Here is a 24,739-nt window from a genome sequence, read left to right as displayed (position 1 = left end):
TGTTAGAAGAATGTGTGACTTATATTGGTCACTTGAAAGGAATAAAGGAGCCTGGCTTGTGGGATTGTACTCTGGGAAAAGGGCAAATAGAAGGTGAGACTTTTTTAAGTCTCAAAGGAGGGAATATATGGTAGATTTTTATATGAAAATGTACTAAATTATAGAAAAGAACTAACATAGAAAGCCTGGACTGTGTGTAACCTAGGAAAGGGCATTTGAGGACACTGAAAGTGCTGATGTTGCAAGAATGCTCTGTGCACTCAGCTGTAAGCACAGAACAATGGTACTGAGACATGAAAGTACGCAAAGTTAAAAGACTGACTCAACCAATAATCAAAGTAACTATATATGCTCAGATCATGATGTATTATTCATTAAAAATGTATACTTTCATAATAAACTAATTTAAAAGGTTATTTAAAAAAAAAAGGAACTAACAGCCAGGTTTCCACCATTAAAATGAAGTCAGAGGCTGTGTGAAATAATGGTGGTGAGCTGAATCCATTTGATGCAAAAAATATTAAGAGGGCGTAGGCATGAAGTAATGCTAGATAATAATCAAATCAAATCAAATCAAATCACTTTATTGTCACACAGCCATATACACAAGTGCAATGGTGTGTGAAATTCTTGGGTGCAGTTCCGATCAACATAGCAGTCGTGACAGTGATGAGACATATACCAATTTACAATAACATCAAATTAACACAACGCAATTTAAACATCTGTTATACATAATTAAACTCAACTTAAAACATCAAATTAACAAAACACAATTTAAACATCTGTTATACATAATTACACTCAACTTAAAACATCAAATTAACACAACACAGTTTAAACATCTGTTATACATAATTACACAACTTAAAACATCAAATTAACACAACACAATTTAAACATGTTATACACATAATTACACTCAACAATATACAAATAATAACATACACTGTACAGTATACAATATGCTGTTTTTGTTTTTTTGTTTTTTACTATATAGATACTATATAGATACACATTATTCAATAAAAATTAAAATATATATGAAAAAAGTATATATATATATATATATATATATATATATAGAATATAGAATGTACAGTATTGTACTGTATTGACATTCAGGCTGTCGGTTGATAGTCAGTTGTTAAGAGAGACATAATATAAAAACAGTAATATAATTTATGACAGTCCGGTGTGAGATAAAAGAGTAATAAAGTGCAGGGCTGATGTATTTTGAACGTGGGAGATCAAGAGTTCAGAAGTCTGATTGCTTGGGGGAAGAAGCTATCATGGAGTCGGCTGGTGCGGGTCCTGATGCTGCGATACCGCCTACCTGATGGTAGCAGTGAGAACAGCCCATGGCTCGGGTGGCAGGAGTCTCTGATGATCCTCCGAGCTTTTTTCACACACCGCCTTGTATATATTTCCTGGAGGGAGGGAAGCTCACCTCCGATGATGTGTCTGGCAGTTCGCACCACCCTTTGCAGTGCTTTGCGGTTGTGGGCGGTGCTATTGCCGTACCAGGCGGAGGTACAGCCAGTCAGGATGCTCTCTACAGTGCAGGTGTAGAACCGTGTGAGGATGTGGCGGTTCATTCCAAACTTGCTCAGCCATCTCAGGAAGAAGAGGCGCTGATGAGCCTTCTTCACAACGACTTCAGTGTGGATGGACCATGTGAGTTCCTCAGTGATGTGGACACCCAGGAACTTGAAGCTGCTGACTCTCTCCACTGGTGCTCCATTGATGGTGATTGGACTGTGTTCTCTGTCTTTTCTTCTGAAGTCCACCACAAGCTCCTTTGTCTTACTGACGTTGAGGGAGAGGTTGTGCTCCTGACACCAGTGTGTCAGAGTGTGCACCTCCTCTCTGTAGGCTGTTTCATCATTGTCAGTGATCAGACCTACCACCGTCGTGTCATCAGCAAACTTAATGATGGCATTGGAGTTATGTGTTGCCACACAGTCATGTGTGTACAGGGAATACAGTAGTGGGCTGAGAACACAGCCCTGTGGGGCTCCAGTGTTGAGGGTCAGTGATGAGGAGATGTTGCTGCCTATTCTAACCACCTGGCGTCTGCTTGACAGGAAGTCCAGGATCCAGCTGCACAGCGAGCTGTTTAAGCCCAGAGCCCGGAGTTTCTCATCTAGCTTGGAGGGCACTATGGTGTTGAATGCTGAGCTGTAGTCTACAAACAACATTCTCACATAAGTGTTCTTTTTTTCCAGGTGGGAGAGAGCAGTGTGTATTGTAGATGCAATGGCATCATCAGTGGAACGGTTGTTGCGGTATGCAAACTGCAGCGGGTCAAGATTGAGTGGTAATACAGAGCAGATGTAATCTCTGATTAGTCTCTCAAAACATTTGCTGATGATGGGGGTAAGAGCAACAGGACGCCAGTCATTTAAACAAGTTATTTTCGATTGTTTTGGAACAGGCACAATGGTGGATGTTTTAAAGCATGTGGGGACTACAGACAAAGAGAGGGAAAGGTTGAAAATGTCCGTAAAAACACCAGCCAGCTGGTTCGCGCACGCTCTGATGACGCGGCCCGGAATGCCGTCTGGACCCGCGGCTTTGCGGATATTCACCCGTCGGAAGGATCGGGTTACATCCGCTACAGAGACGGAGAGTGAACTAACCTCTGTAGCTTCGGCCGTGAGAGCTCTCTCCGCTAGGGCGGTGTTATTTCCCTCAAAACGAGCATAAAAAGTATTTAGCTCATCCGGTAGAGAGGCAGCGGTGTTCATGGCGGAGTTTTTATTCCCTTTAAAGTCCGTGATGATGTTAATTCCCTGCCACATGCTTCTAGAGTTGGTGGTGTTAAACTGTCCTTCAATCTTGCTCCTGTACTGGCGTTTTGCTGTTTTGATAGTTTTTCGGAGGGCATAACTGGCTTGTTTATGCTCCTCCGTGTTCCCGGAATTAAAAGCGGAGGTCCGCACTGGTGATATTTTGGTGCGACTGATTTTAAACTGGCTTTATTAAAGTCCCTGGTCACAATGAACGCGGCCTCAGGGTGCGCGGTTTCCTGCTCACTTATACTCCCATACAGTTCCTTGAGTGCCCGGTCTGTGTCGGCTTGTGGGGGGATGTACACAGCAGTGATAATGACCTCTGTGAATTCCCTCGGTAGCCAGAATGGTCGACACAGAAGCATAAGAAATTCCAGATCAGGAGAACAGAAAGACTTGATGGAATGTACGTTCCTCTGATCACACCAGGATTTGTTGATCATAAAACATACTCCACCACCTCTGCTTTTACCTGAGAGGTCTTTCGCTCTGTCCGCTCGGAGCATGGAGAACCCCGTGGATTCAATGGCTGAGTCTGGAATCTCCGCAGACATCCAAGTTTCCGTAAGGCAGATAATGCAGCAGTCCCTCGTCTCTCGTTGGAAAGAGATCCGCGCTTTCAGCTCGCAGAGCTTGTTATCCAGAGACTGAACATTTGCCAGTAGAATAGTGGGTAGCGGGGGTCGATTTGCGCGGCGTCTTACTCTGATGAGAACGCCGGCTCTGTTTCCCCTTTTCCTCCTGCGTTTCCGCGGCCGTGCTGCCCAGACAAAGGGCTCCGCTTGCGTGTTTGTAAACAGCGGGTCGGCATTGAGGAATGTGAAGTCCGGTTTACGGTGTGAGATCGCTGAACCAATGTCCAAAAGTGTTTGTCTGTCGTAGACAATAAGGCAGACAACATCCAAGACAAAAAACATAAGAATTGTAAACAAAACAAACAAACCATTGCTATGTTGTGTCGAAGCTCGCAACGCAGCAGCCATACTCGGCGCCATCTTGAGTCCAAAAACTGTATAAGACAGGAGGGTTTTGACAGAGCAAGTCAGATCTTAGCTGACATCTTGGGATTGTTGTTTTGCTCAATAAACTCTAACCTTTGACACCTGGAACTCCTGACTTTGAGAGTTTTCTTACAGAGAGGGGAAGAAACGTTTTCCACACTCCACAACAGAACTCAATAGACCCAGCCATATGTGAACCATTATGATAAATTTACCTTTAAAGTTGAGAGAACGTTGGAGAGAAAAGGCTTGTGAGTTAATGGAATTGAATCAAGGTCGAGCCAAGTTCTCACATGTCGTGGAGTTCATTCAGAGGCAGGTAAATGTTACATCTGATCCTGTATTATGATAGATTCGAGATAAACAACAAAGTGTTGGAAAAAGTGCACCTAGCAAGACACTCAGGGGAAACAGTTTTGCCACAAATGTTGCTGCCTCGGTTTCAACTAATTCAACATTGCAGCAGGGAAAACATTTTGTGTAGGGTGACCATATGTCCTCTTTTTCGGACCTTAAAAAAGCGTCTGGCCGGGATTTCTAAATTTGTGAAAATGTCCGGTATTCGGCTTTAGTTGCATTATGATGTGCATCTGGTCTAATACTACATTGTGTGTGCGTGCATATTTGAATTGCTTTAACCCCTCTTTGTAAGTCCCGCCTGCTCGCACACCAGTTGGTCGATTATAAGAGGCTTGCAGCGACTATTGGCCAAATTCCTGCCTGTCAATCTCTCCGCGAACGCGTGAAGCGCTGTTGTGTTCAGCATCAAACAGTTGATTGACAGTAGTAGCCAATGACAGCTGAGTGGAAACAATGCCCAAACGAAAGTGCAAATTTACAGAAGATTTGCACAAAAATTCCCATGCTTTCATCCAGGTCAAGATCCGTGGGAAGCAGAATGCATGACATGTAATGCTGGCACTTATGTGTCAGTTGCTAATAAAGATGCAAGTGATTTAGAAGCACACATTAGCTCTGCGAAGCATAAAGGATCAGCAAAAGGTGAAAGTTCATCAGTTTAATTAACGGACTACTTTTTGCGACCACGTAAAATTATCACATTGCTTCATTTTCCATGGCCATTCAAAATAATGTAATAGTAAATGAAGGTACACTCATGGCATCAAATATTTTATTATTTATATATATTTATGTTATGCTAACAGAGTGTCTTTTTCACTGTATTAAAGTTTGCATTCATAGTAACACTGTTTTGAACCCTATTACTACCCCCACCCCCCCCCACACACACATACAAACACACAAACACAAACACAAACACAAAAAGGTGTCCTCTTTTTGGAAAACCAGAATATGGTCACCCTAATTTTGTGCATAAGCCCAATGTAAACAAGACCTGTTTATTTTGTCAGAGTAACCATGTTTTGGAAACGTGTTGTGCTTTCAAGACAAAATAACAACGAGAAAAGGAATTTGCTTTGGTTGTCTAAATTCAGGACATATGAGCAAGGAATGTGACAACCGACTTATTTGTGACATTTGTGAACAAACTCATCCAACTATCTTACACATATATCATAAGACACCAAATGTCAATCAACAGGTTGCAGAATCAGAGAAAATCAATAACCTAGTTTCTACCCAAACTTGTGGACATACAGGGCCCGGTAAGGAAAAGTGCTTGATGTCAATTGTACCAGTCCAACTAAAATCTGCCAAAGGGGAATCCATTTCTGGACCCTGAGAGTTCAGCTACATTTTGCTCAGAACATCTACTGAAGGAGCTGAACGTAAGTGGTAGAGGAGTCAACATTTTTCTGTGCACCATGGGACAAGAGCAGTCTGTGTCTTGTAGTGTCATTACTGGTTTGGAAGTTAGTGGCATCAACACCAGTTGTTTCTTCTCGCTTCCTTTTTAATTGTTTCTTTTTTATTTCATTATTTAAAAAACATTTCCAGGTCATTCACAGTCAAACATTTCAATGCAGTGTACAAAAATAAGATAAGCCTTAGTCCATTTTTCTCTGAAAGTATACCCACATTTACATCTTCAGGCAGAATCACTTTACATTCGGTTAAAACATTTTGCACCTCATTTGTAAACATCTTGTAGAACAGGTCTATCTTGTTTTCCATTTGAAAATAGTTATACAAAGTTTGTACATACTCTTCCATACCTCTTTTAAAACACAACCACAATTCCCCAACATAATTCGTGTTTTTTGCAATATTCCTCCTTTTCCATATTGCAATTTTAGCTAGAATTAAAAGCAGATTAATAATTATCTTGTTTCCACATTCCTCCTTTAATCCCATCATTAAAATCCTGTCCCACTCCAATCCTCTTCTCTTTGTTTCCATATTAATCCATTCACCATATTTTTAAAATCTTTAAAAAAAAAAAAAAACACTTCACAATATAAAAACAAGTGTAAAATCTCTTCATCCTCTTTCTTGCACACTTTACATATTACATCTGCTGCATTCTTATTTTGCACAACATCGTTTCTGTAAAAATTACATTGTTTGGACTATTCCAGTTTTGTGTCTAAAAAAATCTCCATTTCATGTTTTTCCATATGTCCATTTCCTCCAATTCAGTAAAATGTGTCATAAAAAATCTATTTGCTATTGTTTTTATTTTTTTTTGTTTTTTTAAAAACAGAGTTCCTGAAACATTGATAAAACATTTTCACATTGTACAAGTTAAAACTCCACAATTGTTCCCCTCTATTTTGTTTTCCTTTTTTTCCCTTATTCTGAATTTCCTTCAACCATTCCTCAGGTATTGCTTTCTTCACTTCATCATATTCTTCTTTTTCTTCCTCCATTGCATCTATTACCACCTGTATGGGTACAAATCCCTCCTTGAATTAGTATAAAACATCTCTCACTTTTGTAAAACCCACCTCCACCCATTTCTTATGATAAATCTCTTTGTTTTTCCATACAATGTTCTTGTTTAAAAACAAAGATTGGTCTAAAAGCATTTCTCTTCCATGTGGTTTAAAAACAATCTCTGGAAAAAAGACCCCCAAGTGCTTAAAACCTCTTTATAAAAATATGGTATTCCTTCAATCATCCAATTCTTTAGCTTCATCCATAAAATACTGTCCCCTAGCTTAATTTACCCACATTTACTTAGGAAGTATTCCATTGTTCTTTTCCATTCACTGCCATTTCCCTCATCCAGATACTTTTTGACTATTTTCACTCTCATACTGTTTTTCCTTTGCTCTATATCTACTAGGCCCATCCCTCCCTCTTCTATCGGACCGTTGAGTGTTTTGTATGCAATCCTTTAGAGTTTTTTCTCCCATAAAAACCCTTTGTTCCGCCCACACAGGTATCAGGGACACAGATATAACATACCACATCTTTGAAAGCATTAAAACATTCACAGTTAAAACCTTCTCATTTAAACAGAAATCTGATTCTCCAAAATACCAGTCTCCTTTCTGTTTCTCCTATGATCCCTTCCCACATGTCATCTCTTACTTTCTTTTCTTCTTTTCCTAAAACAACTCCTAAAATCTTAATTTCTTGTACTACCTTAAAAGCAATGCTTCCTGATAAAACTGGTGCTTTCCCGAATCTCATATACACATGATATATGTCTTTCCTTCATTTATTTTTGCTCCAGACTCTTGACAGAATTCTTGTACTTTTTCCATTACTGTTTATTTAATTTACCCCCTTTTCAATCCGGGTGGCAGAGGACAAGTCTCAGTTGCCTCCGCTTCTGAGACCGTCAATCCGCGCATCTTTTCACGTGGCTCGTTGTGTATGACACCACGTAGACTCACAGCATGTGGAGGCTCATGCTACTCTCCACGATCCACCTACAACTTACCACAAGCCCCATTGAGAGCGAGAACCCCTAATCGCGACCACAAGGAGGTTACTCCATGTGATTCTACCTTCCCTAGCAACTGGGCCAATTTGGTTGCTTAGGAGACTTGGCTGGAGTCACTCAGCACACCCTGGATTCGAACTCGTGACTCCAAGGGTGGTAGTTAGTGTCAATTCTCGCTGAGATACCCAGGCCCCCTTTTCCATTACTGTTTTTTTACATTGACACTTTCTATATCTTTAACTATAATTGTTGAAAATATTTCTGTCCTTCTGCTCCTTCCATATCTATTCCCATTATTCTTTTTTCTTTTGTTATTACGATTCCCAGGGGTTCCGCTACAAAGAGTACAAACTTGCAGATAGCAGACACCCCTGTTTTATTGAACATGTCATTTTAAAAGGTTCTGATAAAAACCCATTACATTTCACTTCACTCATTGCCCCTCTGTATAAAATCATGATCCATTTAATAAAATTATTGTAACATTGAAAATAAAATGTTCCACCCTGGCAAAAGCTTTTCAAAATCCACACTGATTATATACTGTATCCACTTTTTTTTCTCTCTCTCTTTCCATGTAACTTATCACATCTCTTATACTACCTGTTATGTCTGCTATGTCTCTTCCTTTTATTCCTTATGCTTGGTTCATCTTTATTATTTTAGGGAGTACCTCCTTTAATCTATTTGCAGAAATTTTTGCTAAAATCTTCAGGTCTGTGTTCAGCATGGTAATTGGCCTAAAATGACTTTTTTATCCCCCTTTCTCTTATATATCGTCTTCATCAGTCCCATTCCCGTCATCTGATTTACTTCTTCTTTTTTTTAATCTCTTTGTAGATTTCTTTTAAAAAAGGACTTCTTTTTTTCTTTAAAAACTTTATAAAACTCACATACCAATCCATCTATTCCCGGACTTGTCCTTCCATTTAAAAGATCAATTGCCTGTTCTACCTCTTCTTTTCTTATTTCTTGTTCACATTCTTCCTTGTCTACTTTTGTTACTTTGGCTGTCATTTGCTGTTATAAAAAACTTTTCTCTTCCTCATCTATCCTATTCATTTGAAAAAGTCCTTCATAATAATTCCTTACTTCTTTTAAAATTCCTTTTGTTCCTTTTATTAATTCACCCTCTTCACCTTTTCCCTCTTTCATCCTTATTGCTCTCCCTTTACTCTTTTCTAAATGAAATAATTTTTTCTTCAACGTATTTTGCTTTGCTTCTCAGAATTGCTCCTTTGTATTTTCTTTCTTCGATTGTCTTTAATTTTTCTTCCATTGCTATAATCTTTTGTATATTCCCTTCTTTCTTAATTAGCTCTTCTCTTAGTTCTTTTCTTATTCCTCTTTTTTTCTTAGCGTTCTGAACTGTTATACTATATCTTATTGAGTACTTATTTCATATTTTACATTTTCCTACCATATCTTTTTGTCTTCCATGCACATTCAATCTTTTCTGTCTTCTATTAATTCCTCTATTCATAATCTGTAGTCTTCATTTTTCTTTTTTAATCTATGTATTAAAACCCACACCCTTGGTCCTTTATCTATCGTATTAAAATCCATCTGCTTTAAAACCAGCTTGTGCTCACTTAACGCAGTGTCTTTATAAGATATTTCCTTAATAAAATGTTCTAGATTTCTTGTGCTTAAAATATAATTGATTCTTGTTTGGCATACAAAGTTCCCTACTATTTGTTTTCTTGAAAATTCCTTTTCAATTTGTTTTCATTACATTATTTTCTTCCATCAAACTTTTTAATTCTTTCCTCCCTGCATCTATTCTAAAAAACCATCCCATCCGCCATGTCCCATTTACTAAAAACTGTATTAAAATCCCCCATTATGATTATTTTCCTCCATTTCTCTTTAAGACCTCTTAAAACATTAAAATATTCTTTCCTACGTTGGCACATGCACATTGATTAAAATAAAATCTTCTGTTCCACACCTTATTACCACCACAATACATTTCCCTTTCCCATCATCATATAATACATTTACCTTTATACCAACATCTTTTTTGATTAAAACTGACACCCCTCTCCCAAACCTTCCATACCCATTATTAAAAATATCTCTCTACTCCAGTTCTTTTTAAAATCCTCCATCACTCTACTTCTCCAGTTTGTTTCTTGCAGTACAATAATGTCTTTTTCTTTACATAGTTCTTTCAACTTTTCAAATTTTTCCACAGTCCTCTTTCATTAAAAGACACAATTCTTAAAAACATGAAATAAAGAAATAAATAATAATAAAAAAAACTTAATTTCAGTATTCTTCTCCTTCTAGACCCTTTAACACCTCATATCTGCCCATCTCCTTTAGTTTGTCTTTACTCACAAATCTTCTTTTTGCAGTGTCTTTGTTCGGAGTTACCTTTAATGTTCTTCTCCTTGTTCTTCCTCCTTTTTCTCTGGCTCTTCTTCCTCCTTCCACCATTTTCTCTTCTCCTTTTTCATTGTCTTTACTCTGTTGTTTCCTCTCCTGTTCCTCCTCTTCCACTCTGTCCATCTCCTCCACTGTGTTCTGCATCAGCTCCATTGAGGTCCACACTCCTTCCTCCATTCCTTGCTCTCCTTCTCCATCCTCCTGCTCTTTATCTTTTTCTTGTTCCTTTCTCTTTTCCTCCTCCTCCTCTACTATTCCTTCTTGTTGTTCCTCTGTCTCACTTCTTCCTTCCATCTCGTTTATCTCTTTCTGCATCTGCCCGCTCTCCTCCTGTTCCCCTTCTCTCTCTTCTTCTCCATTCTCCATCCAGCATTCACATTTTTCCAAGACTTTAAGACAATCCGGGCACTTCACCACTTTGCAGCTCCTTGCAAAGGAAGGGTTCTTCACATTTGTAACACTTGAATTCCAGACAATCCTTGAGGATATGTTCCGGATTCATACACAATCGACAGGTCATCACCTGACGATTGTGAATGATCCAAAAATATTGTGTTCCCTCCTCACAAAACGTGAGCTATATGGTAGTGAAGCCACTTCTTTCAAGAACTTTACTCTCACAAAGCTTGTTCCGTCTTCTATGTCAGTGCCCGGATAGCATCTTCTTTTGATTTTAGATACCAGGATTACTCCCCACCCCTCGAGTTTTTCTAAAATGTCCTTATCCTCCAAATATGCAGGCAGATGCATGAAAGAGACAACATATTCTCTGTTTTGCAGTTTTTTTTTTATTTCACAGTTCTTTCCTTTTATTAATAGTCCATCAATTAGCTCATCACAGCTCTCTTTTGTTGTCCTTTTCTTGCTTTGGTTTTACTGCTATAATTTTTCCAAATCCCACCTTTTCCATTACTGCCCTCTGCTCTGCCGTCGCACACTTCTCCCATATCTATTATCGTCGCCTCCTTTGTATAAATCCTTCCTTTTGTCCTTATCGTCTCCAACTCATAGTCCTTTATCCATTCCGTGATCGTAGTCCTTTCGTGTTCCTCTTGCCATTTCTGTGTTGACTGCCTTTGATCCGTCCATTTTATACTGCTCACACTCTTTTCCCTAAATGGCGAAAATACAAAAACAAACCACTTCCCAGACAGCACTAGGCTGCTGTTCAGTGGTTTAAACAACAACAACAACAACAACAACAACAACAACAAAACCCCAGTAATCTCAAACTATAACTTACATTCACACTCTCAATACATGCAGAATAAAAGGCCTGTCAACTCAGATGGTGTTATCACTCAAGAGGAATTATCCAAATGGCCATATCTTGATGGTATCAAGATTCCACACATTGAAACCAATGTGGATTTAGTGATTGGAGCCAATGCATCCAAGATAATGGAACCTTGGGAGGTAATAAGTAGCTATGGTGATGGACTATATGCCATTAGAACCTTACTGGGGTGGATTAATAATGGGCCCCTGGAAGGAAGCAGTGAATGCCAGGATGAAAATGGTTCACCTTCTGTCAAAGTTAACAGGAAAGTTAGAGAAGTTGCTCCAATGTCAGTATAATCAGGATTTCAATGAAAACGCCATTGATGATGAAGAAATGTCCAGAGAGGATTATCGGTTCATGCGGATAATGAACAACTCAGTCAAACTACAGGATGGACATTACAGATTGAAGCTGCCATTTTGGATGGATGCTGTCACAATACCCATCAATTTGTGTGTTACCCAACAACGGTGCAGTGGTTTGAAAAGGAAATTGGAAAAGAACAAGAAGTTTCATGAAGAATATACACATATCCTTTCTGATGTCATAATGAAAGGTTATGCTTGAAAGGTGCCACAAAATCAGTCGGAGTGTGCTGATGGCAAAGTCTGGTACATTCCTCCTCATGGAGTGTTTCATCCAAAGAAAGGAACGTAGAGAGTTGTATTTGATTGTGGAGCAACATTCAAAGAGACATCGCTCAACAGTCAGTTGCTGCAAGGCCCTAGTCTTACAAACTCACAACTAGGAGTTTTGATGAGATTTAGACAGAATCTAATGGCAATAATGGCTGACATACAAGCTATGTTCCATCAGGTCAAGGTGGACGAGGAAGACGTGGATTTTCTTTGTTTTCGTGGTGGTCTGATGGAAACTTGACTCATGAAGCCACTACATACAGGATGTTCCTCTTTTTGGTGTTGTGTCCTCTCCAAGTTGTGCTGGTTATGCATTGAGACAAACCACCAAAGACAACCAAGCACTCTTTCCATCTGAAGTGATCGCAGCAGTCAATGATTGCTTTTATGTAGGTGATTGTTTGAAGAGTGTCTCTTATGAAGATGCAGCTATTTCAATGGTAAGAGATCTTACTGCTCTTTGTCAAAAGGGAGGCTTCTGTCTGAAAAAATGGATCAGTAATTGTTGTAAGGTGTTGCTGTCCATCCAGAACACTGGGTTAAGGACATACAACATCTGGATTTGGATCGAGACAAACTTCCTGTGGAAAGAGAATTGGATCTACAGTGGTGTGTGGAAGCTGATACATTTCAATTTAAGATTAAGCTGAAAAAGCAACCATGCACAAGAGAGGTATTCTGTCAGTAGTAAGTTCAGTCTATGATCGTATGGTATTTTTTTCACCTCTAACATTGCCTGCTAAAGTACTTTTACAGGAAATGTGTAGACAGAACTTAGGCTGCGATGATGATATGCCTCCAGCACTTCAAAGACAGCTGGATCTCTGATTTAGACAAAGTGGCTATATATATATATATATATATATATAGCAAACAAGAGAACACAGCAAGCCACATATTGACAGCAGAATGCTAAAATTAAATCCTGATTCCTTTGCATGTGTCTCTAGATTATACACTTCTAACTTGTGTTTTATAGGAATTAAACAATTTGGTAAGGCTAGTTAAATGTAGCTCTTTTTGGTTGAAAAACTACTGCAACAAATTTACTGTTGTGATAAAGAAGGCTGATACTGTTTCTGCTTAATGGATTATCTCATACATTCAAAGTTTTGAATAGTTTGTTAGACATGCATAGACATCAACACTCAGCATACAAAACTCAACAATGGTGACAAACTAATTTTCAGATAAAAAAAATAAATAAAAAAAAAACATCATGGTGCAGTGCATGCTGGGTGCTAGCACAGTGCAAAACTCAACATGGCACCTAGCATGCATTGTGCCATGAATCTGAAAATTAGTTTGTTGATTGTTAACTTGACTGTATAAATGTTCCATTAAGCAGTAACTGTCTCTGAGCACAATGCCACAACCCTAAATTTGTTGAAAAAGCTCCCCAGTCAAAATAGATTCATTTAACCAGCAGTACCAAACTGTTTTAATTCCTGTAAAACACAGGGTTAAAGTGTATTTAACAGAACCTACACTTACGAAGGAATTAGGATTATTTACCACACTTAACATTCTGCTGTCAATATATGACCTACTGGTTTCTCTTGTTTGCCATAGTATAAAAATTGTTCTAACTGACTGAAATTTTTCTACACCATTCTAAATAGCACTGTGTCAGCAGTGGAGTCATTCAGGTTCCTGGGCACTACCATCTCACGGGACCTGAAGTGGGAGACCCACATTAACTCCACTGCAAAAAAGGCCCAGCAGAGGTTGTACTTCCTTCGCCAGTTGAGGAAGTTAAACCTGCCACAGGCGCTGCTGATACAGTTTTACTCAGCAGTCATTGAGTCTGTCCTCTGCACTTCAATATCTTTCTTGTTTGGTTCAGCTACGAAATCGGACATCAGAAGACTACAAAGGACAGTTCGGACTGCTGAGAGGATTATTGGTTGCTCCCTGCCCCCCCCCCCCCTTCAAGAACTATACACTTCCAGAGTGAGGAAAAAGGCTGGAAAAATCACTCTGTACCCCACTCACCCTGCCCATTACCTTTTTGAACTGTTGCCTTCTGGCCGATGCTTCAGAGCTCTGAGCACCAGAACCGTCAGGCACAGGAACAGTTTTTTCCCTCAGGCTATCCTTCTCATGAACAGTTAAAACTGCCCCATTGAGCAATAAATAATGTGCAATACACAGCTCAGTCTTTTTATATTTATCCAACACATCCAACCTCTTCTGCCATTACATTCTCTTGCACTGTATATAACAGATTTGTATTTAGATTTGCACTACATATGTGTGTATGTATATGTGTATATATATATATATATGTATTCTATATGTACTTTATTTTCTTTTCAATATTTAATTATTTTTTATTCAATTTTTAATTATTTTTAATTAATATCTATGTTTTTTTGCTGTTTTGTACTGGAAGCTCCTATCGCCAAGACAAATTCCTTGTATGCGTAAGCATACTTTGCAATAAAGCTCATTCTGATTCTGAAGAGAATAGATATGTATAAAACAAGGTTCAAGTGTCACCAAAGAGAACACTAATCACCTTAATGGTGAGACAAATGAGACATTTCAATAAAATGTCATAAGCAACACTAAGCCTCAAATAATTCTTAATCACAACTTTTGAACAAATATTAAAAAAACTTGATTAAATAATTAGAACATTTTAAGAGCCGTTTCAAGCATCCTCCTGTGATACTGAGAAATTTAGATTGTTATACAAGTTACAGTATTTGCAGTTGATTTACATGTCAGTACATACATTTTTGTGGTTTTAGCTGGTTTGTTCTCTTGTTTTCCTGTTCTTGTTGTCCCTCCCTCTTTCTTTCAGTAGACTCTATAAATAAAAAAAAATTCTGTCGTCTTTTGCCCTTGCTACAGTATGTAAACCACCCGGGCCGTATTCTGATTTCCTTGGTGAATTTGCAAATTTTCTATCAGATCTAGTAGTTACTGTAGATAGAGCTTTTTTTTTTTTTTTTTTATCCCCTTCTCTTCCAATTTGGAATGCCCAGTTCCCACTACTTAGTAGGTCCTCATGGTGGCACGATTACTCACCTCAGTCCGGGTGGCGGAGGACAAGTCTCAGTTGCCTCCACTTCTGAGACAGTCAATCTGTGCATCTTATCACATGGCTCGTTGTGCATGAAACCACGGAGAATCACAGCACGGGAGGCTCATGTTATTCTCCGTGATCCACGCACAACTTAGCACACGCCCCATTGACCGCGACCACGAGGCGTTTACCCCATGTGACTCTACCCTCCCTAGCAACTGGGTCAATTTGGTTGCTAAGGAGACTTGGCTGGAGTCACTCAGCACACCCTGGACTGTAGATAGAGCTTTCATTGTTGGTGACTTCAACATTCACATAGATAATGAAAATGACACATTGGGATTAGTATTTACCAATATTCTCAACTCTCTTGGAGTCAGACAAAATGTGACAAGACCAACTCATCGCCATAATCATACGCTAGATTTAATTCTGTCATATGGAGTTGATGTTGATACTATAGAAATTCTACCGCAGAGCGATGACATCTCAGATCATCACCTCATCTCTTGTATGCTGCGAAACATCAAAAGCCACAACATGTATGTTAGATCCAATACCAACTAAGCTAAGAGGTATTCCCTGTAATCTCAGAACCTCCTCTTAATATTATTAACTCCTCGCTATCCTTAGGACATGTCCCAAGAAACTTTTAAATGGCAGTTATCAAACCGCTTATTAAGAAGCCACAACTTGATCCTGGAGTATTGGCTGATTATAGACCGATTTCGTATCTCCCGTTCATGTCGAAAATACTAGAAAAGTTATTGTCATCCCAACTATGTTCATTTCTACAGAGAAATAGTATATATATGAACATAGGGGATTGAGGCCCCACCACAGTACAGACACTTCACTTAACAGAGTTACAAATGACTTGCTCTTATCATCTGATCGCAACTGCATTTCTCTTCTAGTGCTTTTAGATCTTAGTGCTGCCTTTGACATGATAGATCATGATATTCTCTTGAATAGGCTAGAGAATTATGTTGGCATCTGTGGACTTGCATTAGCAAGGTTTAGGTCTTATTTAGCAGAATGCTACCACTTTGTCTGTGTAAACGAGGAATTGTCAAATCAAACAAAAGTTAAGTATGGAGTGCCACAGGGATCAGTTTTAGGGGCTCTGCTTTTCTCCTTATATATGCTTCCCCTGGGAGATATTATCAGGAATCGTGAAATAAGTTTCCACTGTTATGCCAACAATACCAACTTCATATTTCTTCGAAACCCAACGAAATTTCACAGTGCTCCAAATTAGCAGAGTGTATCAATGAAATAAAAAATTGGATGGCCAGAAATTTCCTTCTACTCAATTCCAACAAAACAGAGGTACTACTTATTGGACCAAAAACCTCTAAAAATAAGCCGCTAAATATAATTTGACTCTCGATGGATGTACTGTTACATCGTCTTCAACAGCAAAGAACCTAGGTGTTATATTTGATACCAATCTGTCCTTTGAAAATCAATTTTCCAATGTTTGTAGAACAGCATTCTTCCACCTAAGAAATATTGCTAAGTTACGACACATGCTCTCTGTTGCTGACGCTGAAAAACTAATTCATGCATTCATGACCTCAAGACTAGATTGTAATGCATTACTGGGAGCATGTCCAGCAAGTTCAATAAATAAACTTCAATTGGTTCAAAATGCAGCAGCCAGAGTGCTGACTAGAACCAAGAAATATGACCAAATTAGCCCCGTTTTATCATCGTTACATTGGCTACTTGTAAAATTTCGTATTAATTTTAAAATTCTGTTAACTACATACAAAGCTTTGAATGGCCTAGCTCCACAGAACTTAAGTGACCTTCTACCACGCTATATTCCATCATGTTCATTACATTCCTAAAATATCAAAATCCACAAAAGGAGGTAGATCCTTTACATATTTGGCTCCTAAACTATGGAATAGTCTCCCTAACACTGTTCGAGATGCAGACACACTCACTCAGTTTAAGTCTAGACTAAAGACTCATCTTTTTAGCCCATCAACTCACAATTATACTGCTTTAGTTAGGTCTGCCGGAACCAGAAACATTTATCATGATCTATAACTCTGCAAAAAATTGAATGGCATCTATGCTAATATTATTTTATTTGTATCCCTGTCTCAACCTTGGGACTCCTATCCTGAGGTCACCAGAACTGTCCAGATCCAGCTCCATTCATGCTTCATGTTGGACTCCACTGCTACGTGTCTGAGTAATGATGACTAAATGCAGCCGGTGCCAGCCAGACATCACTTCAGTCTATTATGATGGACTTCAGAGGATGAACTTATGCCAACTTCAACCATAAGACATGGGCAGGGTTGGTGAGTAACGGAATACATGTAACGGGATTACGTATTTAAAATACAAAATATAAGTAACTGTATTCCAAAACAGTTACAAGTATTTTGATTACTGAAGAGATTACTTTGCATTTTATTGTCATTTGTTTCATTTAATATTTAGTCCTTTCAGATGGAAAACATTTATACATATAAATGATGTGATCCAAAGTGCGTTTGAACAGCGGTGAAACACTTTCTTATGATGTGTTACATTCATACGAGCAGACAGAGAAGTAAGTTTGAAGTAAGTTTGGAGCAGAAGAAATAGAAATAAACCTTGTGTAAATTGTCAGCTTTACGCTAATCTAAAATGCTATTTCTAGCCATTTTACATGCACATGTTACCAGGCACGATCATATTTTTTATCAAGAAAATTCATGTTGGATCATAATTTCTTTTTTTCTAGTAAGACCTTTGATATTAGGGCAAAAATTTTATTCTTGATAATTTTTTTATTGTTTTCCTGTAAAAATATCTAAAAATCCTTAAAACAAAATCAGTTTGATTTATCTTGTTTTAGAAACAACACTGCATAGGATATTTATGTTTTTCAGAGAATGTATTTTTAACGTGTATTTTGTCTTGAGTTTTGAGTTTTTATAGTCAAAACAAATGAAAAAAATCTACCAGTGCTGAAGAAGTAATCCAACATATTTAGAATACGTTACTGACCTTGAGTAATCTAACGGAATATGTTACAAATTACATTTTACAGCATGTATTCAAAAGTAACCCTCCCAACCCTGGACATGAGATACATCATATGCCATTGCCTGAACCTTGGATTTAGGATAGACCTCACCGAAATTATCGGCCGGTTGAACTGCGAAGTACCTCACTAATCTCTGCCTGCATCACCTTGGTCTAATGATGGAATACACTCTTAAAATGGAATACATAGATTATCAATTAATTGCCAACAAAACCCTTCATCAGCCAACTAACAAAGGGCAATTCATCTTTATGAACTTCTGCAGTTAATCCAGGATGAACTTCAGAGACATTAGTCATTAATCTTACAGTTCTTACAAAATCTTTGTTTAAACAATGGCCCTTAACACTTAGTCTAATAACTTTAAACCATGATTTGCACTGCACATAAATGTTGGCATTATATTCATGCTATTAGCCAGAGGGGAACTGGCCCCCACAGTGAGCCTGGTTTCTCCCAAGGTTATTTTTCTCCATTAACCAACATCTTATGGAGTTTTGTGTTCCTTGCCACAGTTGCCTTCGGCTTGCTCACTGGGTTTCTAAATACAATTATTATTTAATTACTTATTTTTATACACACTTCATAATTGTATTTAATCAAACTTCACAATGATGACTCTAAGACTTTATAGATATTACAGTTTTTTTTCTGTTAATGCATGATTTTCTGTAAGCTGCTTTGAAACAATGTGTGAAAGGTGCTATACAAATAAAAACGACTTGACTCTGTTTGTTAACAGGTGTCATCACTAATGATCAATCATTACTCAGAGAGTGTATGTACTTTATCTCATTAACTGTTTGGGCAATTTAACATTCTACACTACAAAGTGTAGTTTCAACACTTCTCAGTGTAATATTTATACCTGTAGAGATGGAGCTATATAAAGCCCTAAGGGGTGTTCATTTACATTTATTTATTTTTCAGATGAGGTATACAACAGAAGCGATTCATCTTAAGGAGGCAGTAATATGAGAAGTGCTGTAATATATAGTTGCAAACTTCAAAAAGTTGCAAAAAAATATTTTTGAAAGCCATAAGGCTTATGTAATATATATACACTTGATACTCAGGTGACATTTCACACCACACTTCCTGTAGCACTTGCCATAGATGTGGCCGTCTTGTCGGGCACTTCTCACACACCTTACAGTCTAGCTGATCCCACAAAAGCTCAATGGGGTTAAGATCCATAACACTCTTTTCCAATTATCTATTGTCCAATATCTGTGTTTCTTTGCCCACTCTAACCTTTTCTTTTTGTTTTTCTGTCTCAAAAGCGGCTTTTGCTTTACAATTCTTCCCATAAGGCCTGCACCCCTGAGTCTTCTCTTTACTGTTGTACATGAAACTGGTGTTGAGCGGGTAGAATTCAATGAAGCTGTCAGCTGAGGACATGTGAGGCGTCTATTTCTCAAACTAGAGACTCTGATGTATTTATCCTCTTGTTTAGTTGTACATCTGGTCTTCCACATCTCTTTCTGTCCTTGATAGAGCCAGTCATAGCACGCAAGCAACATCGAGAGAGGAGCAGGCTATTTTATTTATATTAAGTTTTCGCACCTGCATTCCAATCTACATCTTGATGTAATTCTTCCTCATGATCACTCAGTGTATTTTCATCAGCTGAATGGGAGACTAAACACTATTAAAGTGTGAGGAGACTTGCGCTGCATGTGCAAGCCATTCGCGCATCACAAGCCGATCAACTATTCAGCCCTTTTCAGTGAATCGCACTAAAACTTTATTTCCAGGTTTAATTTAGATTTTGAATAGACTCAAATTTTTGAACCCCACGATGTGGGTTTATGTTTTCTCTTTTATCGTTTAATGTAATTCTGAGTGTGACCATGGTTTAAGGAGGGTGTACCTGTATGCTGGGTTGGACATCTCAAGGATTAATAGTGGTGTTTTCCTTATTACATCACGTGTTGTTCTGAAAGCAAAAAGAAACAAATGAAACACGGAATGTAGGCTGTCATCTGTGCAGCCTGACCAAAGCAAAGCGGGCACGTTTACTCACACAATTAACCGGAAGTGAAGCTCTGCCGGCTTATGATGCACAAATGGCTTGCATGCGCTGCACGAGTCTTTTGGGTATACTGCAGACTCGCCACATTTTAACTTTTTGTTTAGTCTCCCATTCAGCTGATGAAAACACACTGTGTGATAATGAGGAAGGATTACATCAAGATGTAGATTGGAATGCAGGTGCAAATTGATATAAATAAAATAGTCTACTCCTCTCTCGCCATTGCTGGCGTGCCAGTGATTACCCCTCCTCGTGCCAATGTTGGCACACGTGCCATAGGTTGCCGACCCCTGCTGTAGTGTACACCTTTGTATGAAATCTTCAGTTTTTGGCAATTTCAAGCATTGTATAACCTTCATTCTTCAAAACAATCATTGACTGACAAGTTTCTAGAGAAAGATGTTTCTTTTTTGCCATTTTTGACCTAATATTGACCTTTAAACATGCCAGTCTATTGCATACTGTGGCAACTCAAAAACAAACATAAAGACAATGTTAAGCTTCATTTAACGAACCAAATAGCTTTCAACTGTGTTTGATTATAATGGCAGGTGATTTTCTATTACCAAATGAGCAATTTAGCATGATTACTCAAGCATAAGATGTTGGAGTGATGGCTGCTGGAAATGGGGCCTGTCTAGATTTGATCAAAATAATTTTTTTCAAATAGTTATGGTGCTGTTTTTTACATCAGTAATGTCCTGACTATAATTTGTGATCAGTTGAATGCCACTTTGGTGAATTAAAGTACCAATTTCCTTCCAAACAGCAAAATCTGTACATTATTTCAAACTTTTGGCCACCTGTGTGTGTGTGTGTGTGTGTGTGTGTGTGTGTGTGTGTGTATACAACAGAACTTCTCCTGTTTAAGAAAAAATGTGCATGGCACAGACTTTGCTGGTATTGAATGGCATTTCTTGGCAGGTGGATCAGGTGAGGGATCATCATCTGATGTTTTTCCCAGTAGTCCAGTGGATCACATGTTCTGGTGAGCAAGGTTGGGAGGGTTACTTTTGAATGTATTCCACTACAGATTACAGAATACATGCTGTAAAATGTAATTTGTAACATATTCCATTAGATTACTCAAAGTCAGTATCATATTTTATAAAAAAAACTCCAAAATACACAAATACACAAAATACACATGTTAAAAATACATTCTCTGAAAAACCTAAATATCTTATGCAGTGTTGTTTCTAAACCAAGATAAATCAAATTGATCTTGTTTTAAGAATTTGTAGATGTTTTTACAGGAAAACAATACAAAAATTATCAAGAATATGATTTTTGCCCTAATATCAAAGGTCTTACTAGAAAAGAAGAAATTATGATCCAACGTGAATTTTCTTGATAAATAAATATTATCGTGCCTGGTAACGTGCATGTAAAATGGCTAGAAAGCTTAGCGTAAAGCTGACAATTTACTTCTATTTCTATTTATTCTATTTATTTCTATTTCTTCTGCTCCAAACTTACTTCTCTGTCTGCTCGTATGAATGTAACACATCATAAGAAAGTGTTTCATCGCTGTTCAAATGCACTTTGGATCGCATCATTTATATGTATAAATGTTTTCCATCTGAAAGGACTAAATATTAAATGAAACAAATGACAATAAAATGCAAAGTAATCTCTTCAGTAATCAAAATACTTTTTGAATGTAACTGTATTCTAATTACCAATGATTTAAACTGTAACTGTAGTGGAATACAGTTACTTATATTTTGTATTTTAAATACATAATCCTTTTACATGTATTCCATTACTCCCTAACCCTGCGGATGAGATATGGTACAGTCAAGTTACGCTGTACTTCAGCAGTTGCATTAGCAGTGACGCTGTGGACTCTTTGTGTCTCCCCTATTTTCTGGTCCAGGAGCTCTCATAGGTTTTCCGTCTCACTGTCCTCCTGTTGAAGTGGCTGCTGCTGAAGTTGATGGCTGGAGTGATCTAGTGATGGCAATGTAGTTGTAGCCAGTGTTGTTGTCAAGACCAGCTCATCTGAGTTCAAGTCCAGTCCGAGACCAGAGTAGGTCGAATTCGAGTCAAGACTGAGACCAGAAGAGGGTCGAGAATGAGTCAAGAGCAAGACCGGAGAGGGCCAAGTCCGAGTCGAGACCGAGACCAGTAAAGGAGTCTAAGACAAGAGTTTTTTATGAATGTATTAAATAGTTTAAATAACTATAGGCACATATATCAAATTAACCTCATTTATTATTTTAACATTTAACATTTCTGCTTTACAAAATATAGTATAACTGTACAATAACTAAAATGGGCCTAAAAACCAAACATAATGTATTAAATATGACAATGTTTACGCAGAAAGTGATATAAACATTTACATTCAATTTGTTAAGAATTTTCTCATTTGCACTACTATATGAATATATATAATATAATATATGATATATAATACTATAAGTCGATTATGCATTTCTGCTTACTTTTGCCTGCAAGATTTAATTTCAGGGTACGAACAGAAACCATTTTTTTTTTTTTTTTTTGAAGCCATTCAATTCTAATGACATTGAGAGAAGTATTTTTGATATTTTCTTCAGTATGTGTAGCATTCATGTAACTAATGGCTAATGTATTTCTAAAAGACTAGAGGCCGTTCAGACCAATGCAGTGCAACGAACCCAGATAGTACACGTACGTCTCCAAGATGTCTGTTTTAGATCTTGTCATCTGGAAAGCATCTAACATCTGCTAAACATCTTAAAAAGATCAGATTTCTACCACCCCTGGAGTTCGCTAGTTTGAATCCCAGGGTGTGCTGAGTGACTCCAGCCAGGTCTCCTAAGCAACCAAATTGGCCCGGTTGCTAGGGATGGTAGAGTCACATGGGGTAACCTCCTCATGGTCGCTATAATGTGGTTCGTTCTCGGTGGGGTGTGTGGTGAGTTGAGCGCGGATGTTGCGGTGGATGGCGTGAAGCCTCCACATGCGCTATGTCTCCGTGGCGACGCCCTCAACAAGCCACGTGATAAGATGCTTGGGTTGATGGTCTCAGACGCGGAGGCAACTGGGATTCATCCTCCGCCACCCGGATTGAGGCGAATCACTACATGAACACGAGGACTTAAAAGCACACTGGTAATTGGGCATTCCAAATTGGGTGAAAAAGGGGAACCCCCCCCCCAAAAAAAAGATCCGATTTAAAATCATTCTAAATCATAAACGTCTAATTTGCGGGATATCTTATTGACATCCGTGACATATTTATTAACATACGTCTAATAGGCGTATTGCACAGGAGCAAACAATAGATGTCTTCCAGATGTAAAAACACACATCAAATAGACGTATGGGTGTTTTACGTGTGCTATCAGGGAAAAGAGTATAGCAGAGGCGTCTCGAGACACGTTTTTAACAGTTGATGTTCTTTTTAACTTGACAAACAAACTTTTAAAAAAATTGTGCCGCTCCTGCATGAGACACCAAAAACACAGCAATACATAATCCAACAGTCAAAGACATCTGTTTAGCATGTTTACATAGAAAAACAACTGAAAAACAGCATGAGTGGATGCAACAACGCATTTGGTGTGAACAACCCCTAATTAACAAGACACAGTACAAATGGAAGTTTCTCAAAGTTACCTCTCAAAAGGTAACTGTTGACTGTAGGTAAATATCCACTTTATTCAACGATTCGGACTGAATAGCCAATCGATTCAGACCTTTTTGCCTACCTGTTTGACCAATTTGCTGAATAGAATCAACTCAATAGAATGAATTATTTGTGAACTGGGCATCACTAGTTCTGATTCTACTCAGCAGATTGAAATGCGGGTCCGGTCTTGAGTACTACAACCAGTGTTGTGTAACGTTACTTTTAAAAGTAACTCATTAGAATATTGCGTTACTCCTTTAAAAAAGTAACGAAATTAATTAAAATTTACTTTTTATGGAAAGTAAAATGTTATGTTAGTTTTGCTTTACTTTGTTCTCACCGCCACTCTCTCTTCTGCTGTGTATTCAATACAAATACAAGAGATATGTAGAGACATTACAGGTCATACTAGCAACTGTACAATACTCATGTCAAAACAACATACTAAACAAACAAATATTTAGAAAGTCTACAATCAGTCGGTTTTCACATCATATTTATAATAAAGACTCAATAACATGAATATGCATGATTTTTTTTTCCATCGACATGGCAGCCAACATGAATAATGAAGAATAACCACTGTCTTACCTAAAGCAGCAAAGTCCAACACTTGAACCTACGTCATATATGTCATCTTGTGCTGTGCCCATCGACAATGTCACAATGACATTTAAGCTCCAGTGCACAAAAAAATCCACCGCTGCAAATGATGAGTACAACTGGATTCCACTGAAGTGTTCAGATTTACATTCCTTTACCAGAAATATTTTGTCATTTTTAAAACATAAATCTCAGGGTGGGCAAAAAGAAGACTTGTTGTGCTCTGCCCATCGCTGATAAGCATGGCTCATACTCTCTAGAACTACAATACCCATCATGCACACACATACTACAACTTCACTGAACATCTCTAGTAAGCCTCTGTATTGGAAATTCTGTAAAATAAGAGACTCTGAGGCAGAAAAAGTCTTTCTGGATCTTTTAATAATAATACTTGCAAGTATGTCTCAGTCACCATACAGAAATCAAAGGTTTCCACAGGTGGAGAACAAAGAGCTCTTTGTTT

General features: G+C 38.1%; 1 protein-coding gene across 1 annotated transcript in view; it reads right to left on the bottom strand.

Moving 5' to 3' along the window:
* The window catches only part of LOC127442939 (gastrula zinc finger protein XlCGF17.1-like), a 144,091-nt gene extending 119,553 nt beyond the window's left edge, over positions 1–24,538 (bottom strand). Inside the window, exon 1 of the mRNA XM_051701345.1 lies at positions 24,262–24,538. The gene's annotated coding sequence lies outside the window, so the exon portion shown is untranslated. The remainder of the gene's footprint in view (positions 1–24,261) is intronic.
* Between the last annotated feature and the right edge of the window lie 201 nt (positions 24,539–24,739).

The sequence above is a fragment of the Myxocyprinus asiaticus genome, chromosome 6, assembly GCF_019703515.2.
Source record: "Myxocyprinus asiaticus isolate MX2 ecotype Aquarium Trade chromosome 6, UBuf_Myxa_2, whole genome shotgun sequence".
Taxonomy (NCBI): domain Eukaryota; kingdom Metazoa; phylum Chordata; class Actinopteri; order Cypriniformes; family Catostomidae; genus Myxocyprinus; species Myxocyprinus asiaticus.
The sequence above is the reverse complement of the archived record's forward strand: the minus strand, read 5'-3'. Positions and strand labels throughout refer to the sequence as shown.